Raw genomic sequence first — 24,482 nt, forward strand, 5'->3', positions numbered from 1 at the left:
ATGCTGCTCATGGGATCAAAGAGCTAAGATTTTGAGACAGTGGGTATATAAGTGGAGTTCCTATTCAGTACTTAGAGCACACCCTTCCATTCTGATCCAGAACTTTCATTTTCTGTAGGAACGAGGATCATTGCAATATTTTACTAACCAGCAATCCTCCGTTTTCTCCCATCTGTAGTCCAGACCACTCTTTTAAGAATCTGCCTTCCTTTTCAAAGCCTTCCACTGTGTGCTCCATGTTAATGGAGTCCAAATCCCTTAGACTACTTTGAGAGCTCCAATAACATGGTTCTTAACTACTTTTCTGGACTTACTCCCACTGTACTGTTCCATGAATACTAAATTCCTGCCACATTTTGCATTTTCGCCCACTTTGATTTTGCTCATGTTGCTCTCATGAATACCCTTTTATCACATTTTAGGATTGTGGTATGATGAATTATAAGAAAATATATTTGGGAGCACCTGGGTGGCTCAGTCAGTTGGACGGCCGATTTTTGATTTAGGCTCAGGTGATGATCTTAGGGATTGGACTTGTGCTGGTCGTGGAGACTGCTTAGGGTTCTCTCTCGCTTTTCCTCCCAAGAAAAAAAAATATATATATATTTGGTCTTCATCCCCATTTCTGGCACAGAGCTCCTAAAACCCCTGGAATTTCCTAAGGGAAGAGAGTAATCAGGGTGTCTTTTGTTACTTAATTAAGTGGCTTTTGGAAAACCCCTAGGGTTTGGGTATGGTTTCCAGGGGAACCCAACCATGTGATTAAAGGGCTGGAACTTTCCCACCTTCTTCTGGGGAGGGGAGAAGAGCTGGAGGTTGGACCAACTGCCAGTGTCCAATGACTTAATCAATCATGCCTACGTAATAAAGTCTCCATAAAACCCTAAAAGGACAGTATTCAAAGAACTTCCAGGTTGGTGAACATGAGGGGAGAGTGGTATGCTGGAAGACAGAGCTCAGAAGCTCCATGCCCTTTTCCAACACTTTGTCCTATGTGTCTCTTTGGTCTGGCTCTTCTTGAGTTACATCCTTTTATAATCAACTAGTAATCTAGTAAGTAAAACGTTTCCCTAATTTCTGTGAGCCAGTCTAGCAAATTAATCAAACCTGAGGAGGGGTAGTGGTTTATAGCTGGGTGGGGGTATCAGAAGTACAGTTAACAACCTGGGTTTGTGACTGGCATCTGAAGGTGGAGGAGAGGAGCACAGTTGTGGGACAGAGCGCTCGTTCTGTGGAATCTGTTTCTATCTCTGGGTCGTGTCAGAGTTGTGTTGAATTAGAGGGCAGCCAGGTAGTCCCTGGAGAATTACTTGGTGCTAAGTGGAACCTGCCTGATTCCTACATTGCAATTGGTCTCAGAACCATAAGGACTTAGCTAGGATGCTTCATCTATGAAATTGTTTTATTGATTCACAGCCATTTGTGGTTGTTCTATCCTGTTTGCTTTATGTTGGTCTTTTCTTTGTTTTTTATTTTTTTTAATTTTTTATTTCTGGACCTCCAATGAACTTTAATGTCCCTGAGTAGGAACTGGAAACTGTACTGGAAAAAGAGGCAGGCTTAGACTTGCATCGGGGATTTCCTATTCCCCAGGTGTGTGACCTTGAAAAAGGTCACTTAATTTCTCTAAGCTTCTATTTCCTTTGTAAAACGGGATAGCAATAGCAGATTCTCAGAGATGTAAAGTACATATGTGATTATATGATTTTAATTACATTTGTATGAAATATGGATCAAAATTTTAAAATTCTTATTGCTCTCTTATTCAAGTCTGTTTTGGTTGAAGGAGAGGGAAAACAGATCAACTAGCTTAAGGAAAACGAGTATCATTCAAAAATCCGAGTGTTTTAAATAACACAACTATTGAAAGGGAAAGGATGCTGATGAGCCCCAGCTACAATAGGGAGGACCAGAGATGCAAATTTCACCAGAATTTTGTTGGCCTTGGGTACCAGTCTTTTATCAGTATTGTCATTTGCAAATATCTTCTCCCATTCCATGGGCTGCCTCTTAGTTTTTCTGACTGTTTCCTTGGCTGTGCAGAAGCTTTTTATCTTGATGAAGTCCCACAACTTCATTTTTTCTTTAGTTTCTCTTGCCTTTGGAGGTGTGTCATGAAAAAAGTTGCTGTGGCTGATGTCATAGAGGTTGCTGCCAATGTTCTCTAGGATTTTGATGGACTCCTGTCTCACATCGAGATCTTTCATCCATTTGGAGTTTACCTTTGTGTATGGTGTGAGAGAGTGGTCAAGTTTCATTCTTTTGCATATAGCTGTCCAATTTTCCCAGCACCATTTATTGAAGAGACTGTCTTTTTTCCACTGGATGTTTTTTCCTGCTTTGTCAAAGATTAGTTGCCCAAAGAGCCAGGGTCCATTTCTGGGTTCTCTATTCTGTTCCATTGGTCTATGTGTCTGTTTTTGTGCCAGTACCATGCTGTCTTTGTGATCACAGCTTTGTAGTATAGCTTGAAATCCAGCAACATGATGCCCCCAGCTTTGTTTTTCCTTTTCAACAATTCCTTGATGATTCGGGGCCTTTTCTGGTTCTACACAAATTTAAGGGCTGTTTGTTCCAGTTCTTTGAAAAATGTCATTGGTATTTTGATCGGGATGGCACTGAAAGTGTAGATTACACAAAGAACTTCTCAAACTCAATACACGAGAAACAATCAAATAAAAAAATGGGCAGAAGATATGAACACTTTTCCAATGAAGACATACAAATGGCTAACAGACACATGAAAAAGTGTTCAAAACCATTAGCCAGCAGGGAAATTCAAATCAAAACCACATTGAGATACCACCTTATGCCAGTTAGAATGGCAAAAATTGACAAGGCAAGAAACAACAAATGTTGGAGAGGATGTGGAGAAAGGGGATCCCTCTTACACTGTTGGTGGGAATGCAAATTGGTACAGCCACTTTGGAAAACAGTGTGGAGGTCCCCTAAAAAGGTAAAAATTGAGCTACCCTATGATCCAGCAATTGCACTACCAGGTGTTTACCCCAAAGATACAGACGTAATGAAGAGAAGGGCCATATGCACCCCAATGTTCATTGCAGCATTGTCCACAATAGCTAAACTGTGGAAGGAGCCGAGATGCCCTTCAACAGATGACTAGATTAAGAAGATGTGGTCCATATATACAATGGAATATTACTCAGCCATCAGAACGATTACCCAAATTTGCAGCAACATGGACGGGACTGGAGGAGATAATGCTAAGTGAAATAAGTCAAGCAAAGAAAGACAATTATCACATGGTTTCACTCACTTGTAGAACATAAGAAATAGCAGGAAAATCAGTAGGAGAAGAAAGGGAAGAATGGGGCGGGTAAATAGAAGGGGGAAAGAACCATGAGAAACTATGGACTCTGGGCAACAAACTGAGGGCTTCAGGGGGGAGGTGGGTGGGGGACTGGGATAGGCCGGTGATGGGTAGTAAGGAGGGCACATATAGCATGGTGCACTGGGTGTTATACACAAATAATGAGTCATGGAACATTACATGAAAAACTAAGGATATACTGTATGGTGACTAACATAATATAAAAAATATTAAAAAAAAAAAAAAACAACTTTGTTGGCCTGACTCGAATCAAGCACTCACTGTTGACCATCAGTAACACTTGGCCAGCAGAGTAAAAACACAGAACAAAGTACTTATTTCTCTCATCCTACAGGATAGGAGCACTTTCCAATAGGAGGCTTATGAGTAAATAATGCCATGAAGAACTATCAGACTATCCACAGACTCATGAAGTCTCTTACACAGAAATGTAATAAATACTAGTAGTAACCATGGGAAAATAGGCAAGGTATTTTTGTTTGTTTGGTTTTGGTTAGAGAGAAAATCTCCATAAGAAACAGAAGCTCTCTGAACCTTTCATAATCCTGAATAGAATTGTAGAGATGGTGTTCAGACTCATTAAAGAAAGCTCTCCCTTGGAAGAGATGTTGGTCAAAGTTTCAGTTATACAAGTTCTGGGAGACTGAATATACAGTAATGTGACTACAGTTAATAATATGGAGTACATGCTTGAAATGTGCTAAGAAGGTAAATCTTAAGTGTTCTCACCATAATAAAAATAATGGTAATGGGCAGTGGTGGGATGGGGAAAATGGTTGAAGAGGAGTGGGAAATACAGGCTTCTAGTTATAGAATGAACAAGTCATGTAAAGGCTTGGCATAGGAAACACATTTAATGATATCATAATAGCATTGTATGGGGACAGATGGTACCTACACTTGTGGTGAGCATAGCGTAATGTATAAGGAAGTTGAATCACTGTTGTACACCTGACAATAATGTAACGTGTGTCAACTATATTCAAATTAAAATTTTGTTAAATGAGTGTAAAAAATGTAACTAAATGAAGTGATGCGTATATTCAGTTAATTGTGATTCTTTCACAAAAAATATGTATATGAAATCAAGTTGTACACGTTAAATAAATTTTAATTCTGAATTACACCTCAAATTTGGGGTAAAAAAAAGTGCATTTAAGTGTTTAATTGCTTTCGGAAGTCCTTGGCCTGTACCTTGCCTTTTCACGAGGTCTTCCCAAGAGTGCCTTGGTTACTCAATGTCACCTGCTAGGCCGGTTTACATATAGAATGAATCTAATGCAGCTGCTTCTCCAATGTATAGTATGGATTTTTGGTTGTCTACATTTTTCTTACCCTTATTTACAGCTTCTAGAGGTCTCAACCATTGCTTCTTTCTTAATTGTACTATCAAACTGTAGTTCCTATGTGGAGGTGGGGGGGTGGGTGACTGAATCACTGTGGTGTAATATGTATGAATTTGGGTTCCAGTTCTAGTTTTGCCATTGATCAGCTTTAGGCTTTTTTTTTTTTTTTTTTTAAATCTCTCCAAAATTCTGAGTCTAATTGGTAAGGCTCACTCTGCTATGGCCTCTTTGGTTTCTGGACTTCGTAGTTCTACAGGAAGATACTATGCGTATACTCATTTAAAACATCTATTGAGCATCTCCTATATTCCAAAAACTTTGAGGCTTTAGAAATACAGGGATAAGAGAAGATCTGATTCCAAACAGGCTCTCCATTTTCCTTTTCTTTCACAGCTGGCTTACCTCAAGGGCTTGAGAAAAACACCTGGATTATAAGGTAAAAATCATTCTTGCCTTCACTAAGCACAATCCCAGGGCACGAGCCCCCTGGAGTTGAATAAGTGCTCTATTTCTTTCCATTTGTATTTTCTCCATCTGTTCTAATTACATCCCCTCCTTGGGAGTAAGAGAACTACTACTGTCTGTTGCAATGTAAAGGTGAGAAAGGTTAATTAACACTGAAGACAGATCCCAGTTGCCTTACATCACATCCCTGTCCATATGCATTAGACTGTGAGAGGGTGCCCTCCCTTCTGTGACCCAATACTGCTTGTGCCTGCTCCTCTCAACCTTTTGCATGGCTCCCCTCTTTCTTGAGTTACCTCCAGAGCATTGCATCCAAAGGCATTCACCCATGTTAATGTGACAAAACACCTTAGTCACAGGGAGGGGAGCATGTCATGTCTTAGAGTAGAAAGGGCCAAGCCAAACTGCCTTCAGCACGCTCAGATCCAACCAGCATTAAAGTCTGCAGCCTGAGTGAGTTACAGTCATTTATCCACACAATGGCTTAGAGATAGACAATGCAATCATCGCTTTGCAGACTGAGGGTAAGAGACTGAAGGAGAGAGAGTGTTTTAACTTTGGTCAAAAACAACAACAGCCAGATTCAAACCAAAGTTCAGTGTATTTTCCATTACATGTTGCTTCTTGTCTGCTTCCAGTTTCCCTTTGTTTTATACCTATGGTTTCCATCCCTTTTGCCTTCCTCCATTGCTTCTATTTTTCCACTAACCTCCATTATTAAATGCCCTGGGTTCAGGTCTTACAGGCCTTGTTTCTTCCTGTGTCACATCTTCAAACTTATTAAATACGTTCAATACAAAAAACAATCAAACAGAAAGCCTCAACTATAAATGCTGTGAAAACAGGGGCTGCACTGTAGTTCACCACTGAATTCATAGCAGCTGGATGGTGCATAATTAACAATTATTCATTGAAGGACTTCAATAAAGGCAAACTGTTGTCTGTTTTTATTGATATGAAATGATATTTACTGAGTACATACAGCACACTGTAAGGTAAAGAACCACAGAAGACCTCGCTAAAGGATTTTAAAGTCAAGAAGATAGCCCAAATACAAAATTTAACATTCAATTTTTCTTTCATTTATTTATCAAACATACATTATGTATTCTGTGCTTGGAAATGTGTTTTTTTGCTTGGCCTGAAATAATAAACAAACCCATGTCTTTAATCCACAAATCTTACTTGTAGAGATAGACAACTAAACAGAATATTAAACTCTGGACAGATAAATGCTAAAGAAGATGTAAATAGGGCCTTGCAAGGAAAAAGCATAGGTGCCAATCCATTGTTTCAAAGTCAGAGAAGACATCTGGAGAAAGAGGTGTCTAAGAACAGGTAGAAGTCAAAGAGGCAAAGAAGGGTAAGGGTACAAATCATTTCCAGAAGAAACAACATGTAACCAGAAATGGAGAAATAATGTAAATTATTTAGCATGGCTAGAGGGTACGGTTTGAAGTGAGGAATCCTAAGAGATGAAGATAGGTAGATAAGTAGTAATCACTCAGGATCTGCTTTTAACCACGTGGTCCTAGATTAAGCAGCACCAGCATCACCTGGGAGCTTGGGAGTGCAGCATCTCAGGCACATAACTTAAAGAGGCCTTCACTCTCAGGCACATGCATAGTATAGGACTGGTACCAGCACTGCCCTGACAATGAGTGCCTCCTTAAATTGTTCACCTGTGGAGTTTCAACTGGCCCTAATCCTGGACCTGCACCCCAGACACACTGGATCAAAGCTATAGTTTAGGGGCACCTGGGTGGCTCAGTCGGTTAAGCGTCTGCCTTTGGATCGGGTCATGATCCCAGGGTCCTGGGATCCAGCCCCTCCTCTGGCTCCTTGCTCAGGAGGAAGTCTGCTTCTCCTCCTCCCTCTGCCTGGGGCTCCCCCTGCTTGTGCTCTCTGACAAATAAATAAAATCTTTAAAAAACAACAACAACAAAAAACTATAGTTTAACAAGATGCCCAGGTGATGCACATGCACATTAAATTTGAAAAGAACTGCTTTAAAGGGTTTGTAAACCATGCTTACGTTTAGAGATTATCTCGGGAGCAATGGTTGTTATTTATAGGCATTCGATGGGAGAGATTCCTTGACTTATAAAGGTCTGTGACTGTGTGGGAAAGAAGCAGCAGCAGCCAGTTAGGATGTTAGTGAGTCTTTGACAAATTAAATCTTAAAGATTCTGTTTCTTTTAAAATTCTACTACAATTCTCTAAGTATTACTATAGTGATCCAGGACTGAGTAGTCAGATTTGAGGGGTGTTGCAGAGTTAGGGGATGGCTAGAACTGTGGAGGAGAATGAAGGAGAAATCAAGAACACCTGGCTCAGACTGCAGCAAGCCTGTGGTTGGCTACCACACATTGAGGTACCGAAAGACAAAAGAACGGCATGTGGAGAGAAAATGATGAGTAAACACCTGGAGATGTTAAATTTGATAAATTTTAGATTATACAACATGATAGGTGGGTGTCCAGATCATGAAGAGATAGGAGGTACAGAGATGGATTTCAGAACTGTCATCTCTAAAAAGGATCATTAAAGCTGTGGGAAGAATTAGGAGTTTTTAGAGTATATAAAATAAGAGCTAATTTTTTTTAGCATGGAATACCAACATTTAAATATTATCTGAATAATTAACTTCATTTTGCAAATTTATTTTCGATCCAATGTATCATTTCAACTAAACTAACTTTTTTTGGGGGGGGGGAGGTAGGCAGGGAAAGATTATCATCTTCATTTTAGATGAAGAAACAGATAAAGAAACTGGGCCTTGCAGACTTGAAGTTGTTTTGGCTACTAAATCGTCTAGCTGAACACACACCCAGAGCAGAGTCAGTTGCATTGTTGGGCATGCAATTAAGAGAGAAACCAAGAAGAACTGACATAGACCACAGTGGTTAGCAAAGCCTTCATGGAAAAAGTGCATTATTTCACTAAGTGTAACTTATATGTGCCAGAGCTTTTGCCCAGATATTTATGGTTTAATAGTTTAACAATTAGTGTTTTTGCTAAATGTTTGAGAGTCCTGAATAACTTGGTAAAAGAAAAATAAGCTCTCCTTTGTGTATTCTAGTATTATCGAAGATTTTACAATAACCTGGGCAAGATATTAAGAACCAGTTGCTTTTAAATCTTGAATGACAAAATCTTGACAGAAACACCCCTTAGTCATCCTATCACTTCAGGCCAGACGAATTATGATGGTACAAATGTGTACTTTGAGGCAGAACAGCAGCTAATAATTCTACCTACATTAGGCAGTTTTTTGGACAGAAGATGCAATAACTGATTTATAATGTGAGCCATGATGAAGAGGAAACTTTTGACTGTATTAATCTTGCCTACAATTCTTAACCTTGGGTGACACAGAATCAACTATAACATTCTGAATCCTTATCAACATTTTCCATGTTAGTCACAGAATTACTACTACATCTTCATCTCTTACAAGTGACCTAAGGTTCTAGTAAGTATATTACCATTAACAATTATATGGTTTGTTATATTTTTTAAAGTACTCTAACACAGAATATTTAATTGGATAATTACTAACATCTTATAAGGGGAGCGAGAGGGAAATTTTTTATTCCCATGTTTTATTTAAAAAGATGGGAGAAAATAAAATTTATGGAGGATGAGACTTGCTTGGGTTAAAACAGTAATTAATAGCAATAGTTTTAATGTAAATAATTTATTAAGAGCATAAGATATGCCAGGAATTGAGCCAAGTGCTTTACAATCATTATTTCACTTAATCCTTACAATGAGCTATGTATTATTATCCTCATATTACAAATAATGAATCTAAACCTTGAACAAGTCAAGAAAGTTGTGCAAAATTAAACAGAATATGTAATAGAACTGGGAGATGAAGCTAGTTCTAAGTCTCCATAACACTTTGCTCTTAGAAGTCATTCAATAATCCTGTTGAATATCCATTACAACAGGGGTAGAGTTGGGGACACTGAATAAACTGTTTTACAAAAATATATAGGGAATATTAGAATAATGAAAATGAACAGAGTCTAAAAAGTATATAAAATATGACATGGTTCCTTTAAGAACATAGTTTGGAGGTCTATAAAAAGATAATTTCAAAAACAATGGGAGTGCTGTAACAGAAACAGGAATGCAGGGGAAACGGACCCACAGATTACATCACAGAAAAGGGTTTTCAAGCCCAGATAGCAATTTCTTGGTCCACAAAGAGCAGCCAATTTCTAGGCACACAGGTCAGCATATAAAGAAAAAAATGCATATAGTTTTAAAACTGTAATTTAGAGAATGAAGAAAGGGTGAAATGATAGATGAGGTTATTGGAACCAGACTATCACACTTGCATTAGTCAAAGAAAGCCTGAGAGAGACTAAAACAGTAAATGAACACGGAAGTCTGTTTCTTAGAGAGCCAGGTGACTGCTCCGTGTGTGGGAAGTTAAGAGGGACTGAATGTTTGGGTGCCCTCCCCAAATATCTATGTTCAAACACTACTCTCCAATGATGGTTTAAGGAAGTGGACCCTTTGGGGGCCTGGGTGGCTCAGTCGTTAAGCATCTGTCTTTGGCTCAGGTCATGATCCCAGCGTTCTGGGATTGATTCCGCATCGGGCTCCCTTTTCAGTGGGAAGCCTGCTTCTCCCTCTCCCACTCCCCCTGCTTGTGTTCCCTCTCTCACTGCCCCTCTCTGTCAAATAAATAAATAAAATCTTAAAAAAAAAAAAAAAAAGGAAGCAGACCCTTTGGAAGGGAATTAGGATTAGATGGGGTCACGAAGGTAGAACACTCAGGAATAGCATTATTGCCTATGAGAGTCACTAAAGAGCTTGCTTCCTCTCTCTGCTTTCTACCTTGTGAAGATACAAGAAGTAGGCAGTATACAACTTGGAAGACGGCTATCACCAGAGCCTGACCATGCTGCACCCTTATCTTGGACTTCCAGTCTCCAGAAGTTTAAGAATTTTTTTTTTTCAAGTAGGTTTTATTTTTTTTAAAATAATGTTACTTATAAGCCACCTAATCTATGATACTTTGTTATAGCAGTCCAAATGGATAAGGCAGTACCTGAGAGAGAAGATAAGGTGTGTGGTTTACTAAGCAGTAGTCCACAAGCCAGATAAGGAGGGCCTGACTTAAGGCAGTCGAGGGGGCACAGAATTGAGATTATGTGTTTGGAAAGTCTGGATGAACAGCCCTGGGTACCAATTTGCTAGCCTTCCCTCATCAAGGCTCAGTAAACCTAATTCCTTCATTATTATGTGCCCAAACTATTTTTATCAATATTTTTTTGAATATTAAAGTTTTTTTTTTTAAGCCTCTCTTGATAGCTCTCTCAACTAGATTCAACTTCTCATTCATCTTGTCATTTGAATCTTGTAGTACTTCCTCTAGCAAGGTGCTTAGCGTAGATTAATTCCCAAGTTATGTGTGTCCATACCCTACCATGACTGGTCTATAAATGTCTAGAGAAGAGGATCAGTGTCTGATTAATCTTAAATCCATCACAAACCTAGCTCAATGTCTGTAGTATAGGTAAATATTAAACATTGGTTGAAAAATGATTATGCAATTCTTACCTACTCTAATGATGAAGTTTTGTGCTTCACAGGAAACTTAACTCATGGCTAAATGCATTTGATATCCACTCCCATAACACTTCATAACCCCAATCATAACACTCATCATTATTAAAATTTATTTCTAGACTCTGTTAATTCTATGATGATACCCACTGCACTTCTTACAACGTTTGAAATTCCATAAATGCTTATCTAATTAGTGAATAAACAAGCCATTAATTATTTTGTCTCATGTGTTATGCATTTTGACTCCCAGATCTTCCGTTTATGTTCTACACAAGTGTTCGTATGTATCTTTGCATTGCCTTTCTGGCAACGTCAGCTCTTTAGAGAGCATTCGAAAAACGCAAAGGAACCCAGAGAAAGCTTTATCTAGTGAAAATGTACATTAAAACATTTGACTTCTTCCCAAGTTATTTTGTGAAGTCTGAAAACACACCTTCCAAAATTAGCATTGCCATCTTAATAAATTCATTTGACAAGAGAAATCAAGCCACACAAGGTGAGAGGTTACATCTAGAGGTTAGACAAAAGTCTCCGGGCATTTTACCATTTCCCCCCCAAACACACAGGTTGTGCTGTGAAGGTCTAGGGAAGTTCAGTGGACACTGATTAGAGAAGCTAAAGAGAAAACTCCCTGCTATTCACTTCCTGCTAACTTGAAAACACTGTAGACAGGCACACGGGTTTGTGGTGTCTCAACTGAATTAACACACATGAATTGGCACTGGATTTACTTATGAAAATGGGAAAGTTACCTCAAGTGAAGAAGTTTGAATAACAGTCTAAATCCAAAGAGGTATTTTTGCTCTTCCTTGTCCACTTCACGTGGCAATCACACACCTGAGCTAATTCCACCACCTGTGTTCTAAGTGCTGTTACGCCAGCTGTTGGCATTCTGCTCAGTGTCACCTTCCACCTTACATTGTTAAAATGGCATCCTTACCATCTCCTATTGATATAGTGTCTCCTACCCCTACTACCCATGACCTAAGAATTCTTCTAAGGTTTTATCATCTTCTTTCCTTTGGAATATACTCATCTGTTTCTCCATTTTGCTTGAATCTCTGTGTTGGTTTCTATGCATTAGATAAAACCACTACATCTCCCCAGTCTTATAGGAGTGGTCTCCTATAGGAGATGAACCTTATCTGTCCACCCTACCATAGCTCTTGGTTCTCCCTCAAACCCTTTTGAGTGCCCAAGCATTCCATTTTATTTTTAATGGCTCCCAGTAGCTGAGGGTGTGCCAAGACCTGACATTATCCCAAAGAAGGGACGATCTCAGGCAGTAGCTTTTAGGTATGCAAATATACCCAGTCCCATAGGACCACAAGCCTGAGCCCCCTTGGCCACCCGTGCCAGGTGATCTAGAGGTGTTCCCTGGCAGCAATTGCAAAAACAGGGGCTCCAAATGAGTGTATAATATAAGCTCCTGTCTGGGGGGACACAGTCAAATGACACGGAGGCAGAGGGGGGAGTACAAAGACGGCCGCACTAGCTTATGTCCAGTAGACCTCTAGAGTGAGCCAACCTGAAGCCCACCCCTTAGGCTGAAGCTGCAGGATGAGCAAACACGCCAGTTCACACGAAGACTGGGGTTGTGTTTCACTCCACCATCTGGGCAGCACCCTCTGGGAGACTGCTTGCCAACAACGGTCCCTGACTACCCGTCGGACCCGGAACGCAAGCCCGCGGACCGCAGCCCCAAAGACGCACCAGACTCACGCAGACCTGTGCTCTGGAGCCCTCCAGAAAGGATGATGGTCAGCCCTTAGCTGTTTAACGAAAAGCCTGTCCCTCAGGCTGCAGCCACAGTGGTAAGTTTAGTGGGACGTTCACCGAGAGACTGAGCTCTCGTAGCCTCGTGCGGCTACCTCTATAAGCTCGCTCACCATTGGTTACATGCCTGCGGGAAGCACGTGGAAGCCCAGCCGGCGCCCCCTAGCAGCAGCTGCAAAACCCCGGCACCAGCCGCGCGTAAAGCTCCCTGCATCCCGCGGGCACCTGGAGCTCCGCAGGGGAGAGCATGGAGATGGCGTCCACGGGGAAAGAAAGAAAAAAAAAAAGAGAAAAGAAAGAAAAAGGAAAGGCAAGAAAGGGGGGGGGGGGAGCCTAGAGTTTTGAAAACAAAAAGGTGGTGCCCACTAGCTGGAACGTGGCGAAGGAGCAGGAAGATGGCGCCTGCCAGTCTTTGTCCAGAAGGACACCCTCCCTGGCGGCCTCCAGATACTCATGCAAGCAGAAGCCTGCCTTTCAGGCCGGCGCTCCAAGACCAGCAAATGAGCCTCTCCCCACGGACAGCCGAGTCTCTCTATGGCCGCCTGGCGCTGGGCCTCGAGGTGGGTGAGTCCTGGGGGCCTCTGAGAGCCCTTCCTCGGAGCGCTATTAGCGGGGGGGGTGGGGGGGTGGTCTTCAAAGCTAGACATTTAGACCCTCGGCTCTCAGATGCCGGTCGTAAAAGTTGCCCAGTGTGGGGTTCGAGTCCTCTACTTCTCAGGGAGAAGCTCTGGGTTTGGAGTTCCCACCCGACTGTGGGTTGCTCGCTGGCCGCATGCAGGGTGGGGTTCATGGGGGTATTGTGTCCCAACATGGCCTACCTGCTGTCATGTGGGCCTTTTCTCCTTCGGATAGGATGCACAGGAATCACTTAGACAGTTTTAGGTGAGGAGCTTATTCCATATTTAGCTATAAGCTCTAGGTTTGCCGGAGGGCCTGAGCCCAGGCCCTCTCAGGTCGCCATTTTGAATAGGAACTGGACAATTCCTTATATGGGCTCCCTCAACCTCCAGGATCAGGTTTCTCCTATTTGCATCCAATCAGGCCGTACACCTGCTCAGTATTTATTTGACTATGGCTTCCTTAACGCGTGGCTTAAACTCGTGGATATTTTTGTTAGGCGGACAAGTATCTCAGTAGTGCCTCTTGATACCAAACTGCTTAAAAAAAAATCATTATTTTGCAGACCTTCTTGCCATTGCAAATAATATTCTCCCTGCTTGAAATGGCCTTCCCTCTGTTTGTTCACACTCATAAATCCAGCTCAACCTCCTCTGCTCAGATTTTACCTCCTTTGTAATGTCTTTCCTTATCAGCTTATAAAATGAGAGGGGTAGACATGATTTCTATTTTCTTAACCATCTATGGTCAGGATTGTTCATGTCTCTATAACCCCACCCAGATGCTAAGGCACTTGAGTGGGGGGACCCTGTCTTTTCAAGGATTACTCCTCTGTGTTCAGATACAAGTGTGAGTCCAGAGTAGAAACTGTAACTGTTTGCTGAATGATTCTACCCACAACCCTATGGCAAGTGTATCTTACTTGCAGATATGGCCCCAGTAAGATGCACCTGTACCAACGGTCCCCATCTCTAATACAAGTTCCCAACATCCCTTATTCTAGAATTACTGGGCGGCTCCCATATTTCAGCTGATACAAAGTCAACCTTCATATAGATGGCACCTCTGCTCTGGAGTGATCACCAAGAAGCCATAAAGAGGAATTAGTCAGCTTAGGTGGATAATTGATGTATGTGAAGTGTGCCTTTGGATAAAAGACTTGCTTCTAGACCGATTGCCTGAGGGCTCAAGAGGCTCCTAGTAGACAACCCAGATACCTTCTTTTTATTTCCTCTGAATATCTGCATTTTCATCCAAAATTAAGGCACCAAAGACCGCTTTGAGTGAAGCAGTGTCCTCGGGGCTAGTATATTTAATGAGAAATCTTCTTTTCACGGGTCATCTTCTGCTACCTTGTGCTAATCATGCCTGGCCTTGAAGTGATGGGATTCCTGTGTACCAATGTACATTAAAAACAGCAACAACAAAACAAAAATAAAAACACCTGACAATTTACTAGGACTTATTAGTTTTAGAGGTTTTTGACAACACGATTTGCTTCCTCTTAATTAGTTAATGGTTGGTTCGGGCTGTGACAGCCCCCAGCAAGGCTTACAGCTTCTACTCAAAGCTTATGGCTTTGAAATATAGGCTGTAAGCTCAGAGTGGTTAGGAAAAGCATAAACAGGGCATTCATTTGTGTTATCCATAATGAAGGGCTCTTCCCTCCTCCCTATATCATTCAAAGAACTGTAGAAGATTTTTTTTTCCCTACAGCCTGAAAAACTGACCGTCTAAAAGTAAGAGTTAGAAGTGCCTCACTCAAATTCATGAGTGATATTCATTGCTGAGTTAGGATGCCAATCCTCATTTTTGACTCCCAGTCCCAAAGTTCATTTAACAAAACACTATGCTGCCTCTTGCAAAATTCACCTGTTAAAAGTTCAAGGAGATAAGATGCCTGTCTGAAGCTCAATAGGATGATAGAGGAGAAAATAGGCTGAAGGAGCAGCTGAACTTGTTGATTAGTATTGCTTAATGCAGCTACACACCCACTTACAGTCTCCCAGCCCACTGATCAGCATTTTCCTTTTGGGGAGACTTCATAGCCAAGAAATCAATACATCATTAGCCTGCAGCATGTTGTTTTCTGGGTACCAGGCGAGCTCCTGGGAGCATTATTTGAGTCATAATGACAGGGGTTGGGCTGTAATGAAAGTCCTGAATTATGCCACATTAAGGATCTTCCCCCATGAAGCTGGTAAGCTGCTCAAATATCCCCTTGTGTGGCTTCAGACACAGCCATCAAATATTTAGCATGGATTTTGGCTAATGTGCCTTACTTATCCCCAAGATATTCTCCTAAATCAGGTAGCTAGTATTAATACCCTTTAAGAGGTGAGGGAAGAGAGCCTTGAAGAGATTAGCTGGACAAGACTTGCATCCTGGAGCAGCCAGATCAATGCCTTAGGTCCCTTTACTACGCTAGCCACTCCCTGCTTCCTTTGGCTTTGAGAACCAGCAGGGTTTTGAAAATTCTCTTCACGGACTGTCTCCAGCTGCTCTATCCCCAGCCAGAGAGCTCATGACCACTGGCTGGCATTAAACTTCATCATTCTCTGCCCTCCGTTGCTACTATTCCTGAGTCTGCCCCTTCCCAAGACTCAGAAGTCCCCTCCCGCTCAGCCTCCCCCAGCCCTCATCTCCTTCCTCTCCTTCCCCCTGAATGACTCATTTTGTTTACTGAGCAGAGAAGCTAATAGAAGGCAGCAGAATTTAAGCTTCCCTGGGACTTGCTTTACACGCTGACAAAATCATTCTTTTCTCTCTCTGTTAAATATTCATGGCTCTCAGATTTTTAGATACAAAGGTACATTTTGTTTTAAAATGTGCTGATCCAAGACATACTAGTCTGCATTGATTTCCTCCTCTTTGCATTTCTATTGCATTGGAAATAAAGAGGTCCTCATTCACTTCTTCTGAAATATGGACCTGAATTTATCTTTGGCTTTCTTTTTTAATGTGGTTGCTATTTGGCGAAAGGGCTGATGTTGGTAGACATTTTACATGTTTGTGTGTTTTTCTCTTCTGACACTGTGTGCGTGCACACACACAGAGACACGCAGACACGCAGAGAGGAAAAAATCACATCATCTTTTCCAGGCATCACAGCCTAATGTTAATGTCATTTGAAAAGGATTTTAACAAAGGTTTGATCTGTTATGGATATCAAATATTTACAATTTAGAACAAAAATAAAGTAGAGATAGATACACGGAGATGAAGAATACTCATTCTAGGACAGTTCAGAGACCTGTAGAAAATGAAATGGGGGCAGAAGTGCCTCCATTTTAAAAAAAGGAGAGAAATTTACGTGGTGTAAGAATTATGGAAAGTGAATAAATGTGGGGGGGGGAAGAAGAGGGATAAAAATCCTGATTGATTCAGGTCATTTGACAGGAGTCTTACAATGTATAGTGCAGATGAACAAAAAAGTACAAGGCTTTCAGATTTGGGAAGTTACATGGTTTTTGTTTTTGCTTTTTTTTTTGATTTTTTGTGTTTTTTCCCCCAAGCTGGTCTCACACATATTGCCATATCAAACTAAAAGAGAAAACAACCAGTGGATAAGAAAAAAGGCTGAATTTTTTCTTAGTATAGTAGGGGGATGTACTATCTTGGCAGACTCTTTGTAAAGTCTTGGAGTGTGGAGGATCAATTTAGGATTTTGATGAGATTTCGGAGTCTTTTAGTGAAAATATGTGGCTAGGATTGGGTAAGGAATTTGATATAATTGTCTAGGATTGGTGAACACTTTGGAAGAATCTTAGGGAGTCAGTTATTATTTGATGCAATGGAAGAATTTAACCCTTTGATGCTTATTTAAATAATCATGTTTGTAAAGAACCTGGAATAAAGAATAAAATTATTTGTGATGTTTATCTTCGAGGACAACAGTTTCTTGGCATAGTAGTCATGTTGATGAAGGCAATGGGTTAGTAAAGTCATGTTGATAGAGACAGTAAGGTGTGTGTGGGTGTAGGAGATTGGGGATCTTGATTATAAACTCTCATAACTAGGAAACACCTAAACGTCTATCTGGCCTAATCTCAACTTGATTCTTGAATTCCTTTATGACATGCCAGCCACGTGCTCTTTCAACCTTTCAGAGACTAAAACCAGTGCAAAGGTGGCTTCTGGCAGAGGGCATTGGTAGATATTTACTCAAGATTTCTCAAATTAATATAATTGAGGTGTTCTCTGGATCTCTGCTTCTCTTTCCTTTTGTTGGTTTCATTGTCCTGTACTCTCTCTTTTCTCTCATAGTCTGTGCTTACTCATAGGGCCTGCATCCTCATCCCAGCCCCCCGCCCCCACGTTCTTCCTCATGGGTTTTATGAGCACTTCCATTGTTGCTACCTCACAGCTAGCAACGATATTCTCTATGTGTTTGCCAGTTCAGATTCTCAGAGTGGAAGTCTAATCTGTCTGGCTTGTGCTTTATACCAGACCATTTCATGGGCCGCTGACCAGTCTGTGCATTGCCTGTCTTGAGGGACAGGTGGCCCACTTTGATCGATCTGTGGTAGCCCTGCTGAAGCTGGGGTCTGCAGTAGGATACCAGGATGGTAGCTCCTCGAAAGGTCTTTCTGTGGGAGTTTCTGTAAGGAATACTGTGAGTGGGAAGATTTTATGATGTTTTTAAAAGGAAATGAGGAAGATGTCAATATCATAGCAAACGTGTCTAAATCAGAGGGAATTTACCTATTTTGACTATTGTGGACATTGGTCTTAGAAGATGTCACGGTTTCAAAATTTCTGCCATTAATTTAGGTGAGATAATCTTCAGTCTAAGGACTTGGATGCACATGGGGAATCTATCAAGACACATTACAGCATTATGTGTGTGTGTGTTTTTTAAGATTTCTCTTTTTTTAAAGATTTATATATTTATTTGAGAAAAAGAGAGTGTGTGTGCGCGTGCGTGAGCGAGTGGGTGGAGGGGTAGAGGGAGAGGGAGAGAGAATCCCAAGCAGACTACCCACTGAGCACTGAGCCATGCCAGGCTGGATCCCACAACCCTGATATTATGAGCTGAGCTGAAATCAAGAGTTGGATGCTTAGCTGATTGAGCCACCCAGATGCTGCTGTTTAAGTGTTTATTAGCAGCACACGAACAGCTTAGCAGTGGAAAGTGAACCCCAAATCTCTGGAGACCTTACCTTCCTTTTATTTTCAGACAAAATTGTGTTTTGTTTTGTTTTTCGGGATTTTTAAGGCTTCTATTCCTGCAACTAAATCCTATGCCATCCTTCATAGCATTTATGGAAATCAATTATATTTGTGGTTTTTTTTCTTTCTAATGTTTATTTGTATTTCCCCATAAATTAAGTACCATTATGGCAGGGACCTTTACTGTCTTGTTCACTTATTCCTAGTGTATAGATACCTGTTGAATAAAACAAAGTAGAATCAAAGAGAGAGTACTGAGGGGAGGGAGATGGTAAGTTAATACATATCCTATAGGATTTCGTTATTCACATAACGTCACCAGAAATAGTCTGTAACTAAAGATATAAAATAGGATATACAGACATGGCACTTTCTGCTCTGAGAACTCTTCTTGTTAAGGGTTTAGTGTGGGATTCTTTCCAAAATTGCACTGTTATGGGGACATGGATTATAAATACAAAACTTGTGAAGAAAATAAATAATGAGAAAACTTGTCTGCTTCCTGATTTCAGAAAATCTTCTCAAGGGGACATCATTTGCTTGTTTTTCAGTGAGAGGTGAAACTTAACTACAAATCCTTCAGGAAAAGTGGAAACTCACCTACTAATAAGGGGCCGAGATTTTAAAAATAGCTGTGCTTTCAAATCATGGCGCTGCCACTTTTCATCTGCGAGATTGTGTACAGATGGCTTAACCACTCTGCCCCTCACCTTCTTCATCTGTAAAATGTGCATCCCACCTACATTACTGAGAGAGGTAAATGACACAAGAAAATGCCTGGTATGCAGTGGCAAATAATAGCTATAATTTTATTGTATATTCTATGTTATTTAATCTTTGCCTCATTAATCAACACCAGTGACATTGAAAATATTGCCTCTTTTTTTTTATGTGAGAAATTGAGGTTCAGAAAGTGAAAGCAACTTGCTTGAATGATACATCTTGGAAAAGACAGTGTAATATTGTGATTTATAAGAAATATTTGTTTGGTCACTCATATGACCAAAATACATTTCACATATACATTTGGTCTCCTCCCACAGTTCCTGGCTCAGAGCTCTCAAAAGCCTAGGGATTTCCTGAGCAATGGGAACATCTTTTGTTATTACATTTGGTCTCTTGTCTTCAGTTCCTGAAATGCGTTGGAGCCTAAAGGTGAAGTGGGGGCTCTTGTTATTCATAACAAGCCCCTTTCCACCACAACGGGGTTTATGTTAATAAGGTGACTTTTGGAAGGCATCTAAGGATAGGGGCTACTTGTGGAACCAACCTCATGGAAGGGTAGAACTTTCAGACCCATTCTTTGATTTCTGAGGATTGGAGAGAAAACTGGGGGCTAAATCACTCAGCTTTGGTTAGTGATTTAGTCAATCTTGTCTATGTAATGAAGCCTCCATAAGAACCCTAAGGTGGGGGATGTTGCTGGTGAGCCAGAGTGTTTCCATGTGCCACGGAGCTGGGCTCCCAAACTCCATGAGGGCAGAAGCTTCTTTGTTGCAGACCTCGTCCTGTGTATTTCTTCATCTGGCTGTTGATTTGTATCCTTTAATAGTCTTTGTAATAAACCAGTAATACGGTGAGTAAACAGGTTTCGTGAGTTTTGTGAGCTTCTCTAGCAAATTAATCGAACTCAAAGAGGGAGTCCCGAGAATATCTAATCTATAGCTAGTCTGTCAGAAGTTCAGGTGACAATCTGGATTTGGGATTGGCATCCAAAGTGGACAGCAGTCTTATAGGACTGAGCCTGTGGACTCCGACGCTGTCTCTGGGTAGATGGTGTCAGAATTCAGTTGAATTGCATGACATCCAGCTAGTGTCTCAGAATTGCTTGGTGGTGTGGCGGGATTCCTGCCCACACTGGAAACTGTGAACTCCCAGCAAGGAGTTGATTTGAATCTAGTTATTGATAGTGGTGAGGGGGAAGGAGAATGAGGGAACTGAAGGGGTGTGTGCCAAAGGTATAGAATTTAGTGATTTATAAGTTTTAATAAATAAGACTTACCCTTGCCACAAATGCAGACATCCATTCCACCAGTTAAATATCACCAGTTCTTAATTTCCACAGAACCTCTGGGTGATTCTGATAACATTTATTCAAGACTTACTCTACCAGGTGTTGTTCTAAATGGTTAAGTGCTTTGCTCAATGTCTCACAGCTGGTAGGTGGCCAAGGCAGGATCCAATTCCAGAGTCCATGTTCTTAACTACTTACAATACTCAGCTGGCCTCCCTGAATCAGTTGTGCATCACATTTTGAAAAAACACGGAGATAACAGAATGGGCAGGCTCAGAGACTGTGGCTGTTGTGGTGCCTGAAACAAATCAGGCAGCATCTATCCAAAATTAATGTGAAAGGCGGCCATGATCAATGAAACCAAATGCATAACCTAATACCTGGCACAACATGCTCAATAAATATTTGTTGAATAAATAAATATTTATGAGGACGATAGCAAGCCTTCAGTCTTAGGGAAGAGAGACAAAACATTCATTTAGCCATGGGATTCCTGAAACCCAGAATTAGAATAAACTTTAAAAGTCATCAAGACCAAACACCCCCCACCCCCAACTCATGGATGCTGCAACCCTCTCATGATATTTCAGGCCCATGGTCAGTCAGTTAAAGAAAAAGCAACCTCTGGCTTGTTGTATAGAAACAAAAGAAAAGACCAGAAATCTGACCCATGGAGAAGTAAGAGAGCTTTAAATGCCAGAGTCGAATAGACTTCTGATTGTGGCCAGCTATTTGACAGACAAAAGGGAGAGAAGTAAATAGTGCATAATGATGTCTACAATCACAGAAGTGATCCTCCAACAGCAAAAAGATGCTCGTGGTCATGGGGGGGCCAATGTGAGCCTTGATTTCTCTTACAATTCCTTCTCATTGTTCATCTTCTCCTGTTAGTTCATGCAGCTAGTGTCTCAGGGACTGTGGTCCCTTGTGGGCCTCCCAATCTGATGCTGTTGAGCGACCATGAAATATGAAGGTCCATGAGCCCTTTAATTGGACAAGTCCCCGTTAATAATGCAGGAGAGATGTTGAGTGTTGGGGTAGGCAGCAGAAGAAAGACCAAATGAGGAAAAAAGAGACAGAATGCATGAATTCAGTCTTCACAGAGAGAGGGGAACAGAGGGAAAAGCAATCACTCCACACAACTCAGTCCACACAACACTGGTGGTAGATTTGACCTGAGAAGCACGCTACCCACTTGGTCAAGGAGATGAACTTTTCTAGTCATTTGAGATCAAGATTATCTCAGCTCAGGCATTGCTGGTGCGATCGCTAGTATTTACAGTCTCCTTGATGCTCACTGGGTAGAAAGAACAATTTTACACCAATTATTGAATCCCTGAATTCAAGTGAGCGATCTTTTGCATAAACCCAGTCACCACACTTTTAGTCAGAAGTTCTTTTACTTAAAACATCATTAATTAAAATGTAAAATTAAGGTACTGATTTAAGATCAGTCCAAAATATAAAATAGTCATGATCTCCGGAGAGTTTGGCTTATTCCTGGTTTAAAAATAAACAGAGAAATGATCCTCATAAAATTTATGACTGAAATATCAGGGTAGTTGAGAGGCATTTAACATACCTTATTAAAAACAAATAAACCAAAACTGACATTTAAAAATTTTATTTACTCAGCTGTTTCACAAATGGAGAACATTTACTACATATAAAAATGTGCTGGATGCTCAGGGTTCAGTGATGACGAAGGTGGGCACATTCCCTGTCGCTGGTAAGCACTTGGCTTAGTGGGGGAGGGGAAGAGAAAAGTAAGCAGAAATTTGCACTATCAGGGGATACATGTTAGGAGAGCAAGCATAGTGCATTATGAGACCACGGAAGAGTATCTCAGTCAAATGCAGAGATAATTAAGTTTTCCTAGAGGCAGCCTCTTCTAGCCAGAGGCCAACAGTGTGAGTGAGTTAGCCAGACAAACAGGGTGTGGAAAAGCTTTCTGGGCAAAGAAAATTATATGTCCTGAGACTATGGCACATTAAAGAAAAGTATAAAATAAAGTAAATCCATTCTGTTGGTAGTATTTTGGACTGAAGGTTTTTGTCCCCCTAAAATGTGTATGTTGAATCCCTGATCCCCAATGTGATGGTATTTGGAGGTTGACCCTCCAGAGTGTAATTATGTTTAAATGACATCATGAGGATAGAGCCTCCTTGATGGGATTAGGGCCCTTAGAAGACGATGAAGAGACCAGAAGGCTCAGTCTCTGTCATTGGAGGTTGTAGCAAGAAGGTAGCAGGAAGGTTCTCGCCAGAGCCGAACGCCCTGGTGGTGTGTTGATTTTGGACTTCCAGCCTCTTGAACTATGAAAAATTAATGTTTGTTGTTAAAGCTACCCAGTCTATGGTTTTTATTATAATAGTCTGAGCTGACTAACACAGGTACAGTGAGAAAGATGTAGAGGTGAGGCTGGAGGAGTGACCATAGACCAAAGCCTGAAATTCCTTGTGAGTCCGGCTACAGCATGCCTTCACACCAACAGAACTGGAAGACCTTTGCAGGCTCTCGTACCTCACTTCCCAATGCCCCTTGCTAGGGATGCTTCAGCCCTACTATCACGACAGCCTTCCTGGAGCCTAGGAATCTGTCTGGTACTCCAAACCCTTATTTTAGTAACTGAGATTCTGCCTTGAACTGACCAAGGCCAACAGTGCGCCTCTGTTTGGCCTACAGCACCCAGGCCCTGCTTGTCAGTGTTTGGGTCCCAGCCAAGATAAAGTTAGAAGCATCCACATTCTCCTCTCAGACTAGGGTTCTACATTTCTTTTTCTGGACCTAGCAGAAGTAGAGTCCTGTTCCTGAATCTGGGGCCCTAGTGAAATTTATACCTCTAACTGATTTCCCTGCTTGCTTAGCCAAATAGCCATTTTATCACCAACTCACCTCCTGACATTGCGTCTCACCTGCCCGTAACACCTGCGGGACAACCCAGGTGTTGACCTTGCTGACTCTTAGCCTTCACTTATACCTCCAACTACCTTTTGCCTACTTTTTCCTCCAGTACCTGCAGCTGAATCCAGCTCTTTAGGCCTTCTGAATGTCCTACCTAGTCCCTGTTTACACTGTCTAGTCTGGCCTGACTACAGTGTTTCTAAATAACTTCTTCTTTTTTTTTTTTTATAACCTGTTATGAAACACCGCAAGGACAGCTAAAATATTGCCTGAAATAAAAGTGTTCAAACACCGGACAGGTGAGAAAGAACAGTAAAATAGAGTAGGTTTGGGTAATTCATAATGTTTGTGAATTAAGAGACTGAATGGATTTTGGTGTGGTCTAGCAGAGAGGTATAGTTGAGTTAGTGCTTCCATTTATTTAATCAACAGACATTTAGAGGATAACTGCTTTGTGCCGGAAACTACTTTAGGGTCTGAGATCTTGGCCGCAAACAAGATAAGTTTATGTGCAGATTCTAGTCTAGAGGAGAAGGGAAAACTAAACTTTGAATTGTCATCTAGGATGGAGTAAGAATGTTCTAGTGCGTATCTGGGCAAGCTGGCTCTTTAAGCCAACTGCTAAACCTGTTCCACAAATGATTTTGAGATTTCAGGGAATCCCCACACCACATGTCCTCTAAGACCCCTTTCCGCTCTGAAAATCTCTGTCGTACTGGGTTCCTTTTGCTCGGAATCCTAAGGCAGAAGGCACAGGTTAGAGACAAAATAACCCCAGAAGAATTGTTCAAGTTGCTTGCTTAGAAATACGATGCCACAGGTAGAACTAGAATCAACAGCGAGGGAGGGGGAGATGGATATGGCAGGAATGTTTCTACTTTATCTGCTGCTCTGTTTGGTGACATCTCATCCCTCATGGAGACCGTTCTTTGTGAAAATTTTCCTCCCATATATATGGAGTAGAGATATTATTCAATGATTGTCAGCAGTGAGAAATGCACGGAGAGATAAACAAAGGAGTTTGCTTCTCAGTGACAGTGAATAGGATCTATTTCCTTTATCAGAGAATCTGGGCCCTAATGAATGGATCCCATACTGCCTCTCCATCATCTGCACAGAAGTTATTACAAGTCCACCACCTGGTTAGCCAGCTACCGGGGACTTCTCTTCTGTGGATGACTGTCCCCTCTTTCCTCCTGTGCCACAAGTAGCTTATTCTAAAGAGAGAGGAGAAGAGGCCTTTGGA

This window comes from Ursus arctos, unplaced genomic scaffold, assembly GCF_023065955.2.
Source record: "Ursus arctos isolate Adak ecotype North America unplaced genomic scaffold, UrsArc2.0 scaffold_18, whole genome shotgun sequence".
Taxonomy (NCBI): Eukaryota; Metazoa; Chordata; class Mammalia; order Carnivora; family Ursidae; genus Ursus; species Ursus arctos.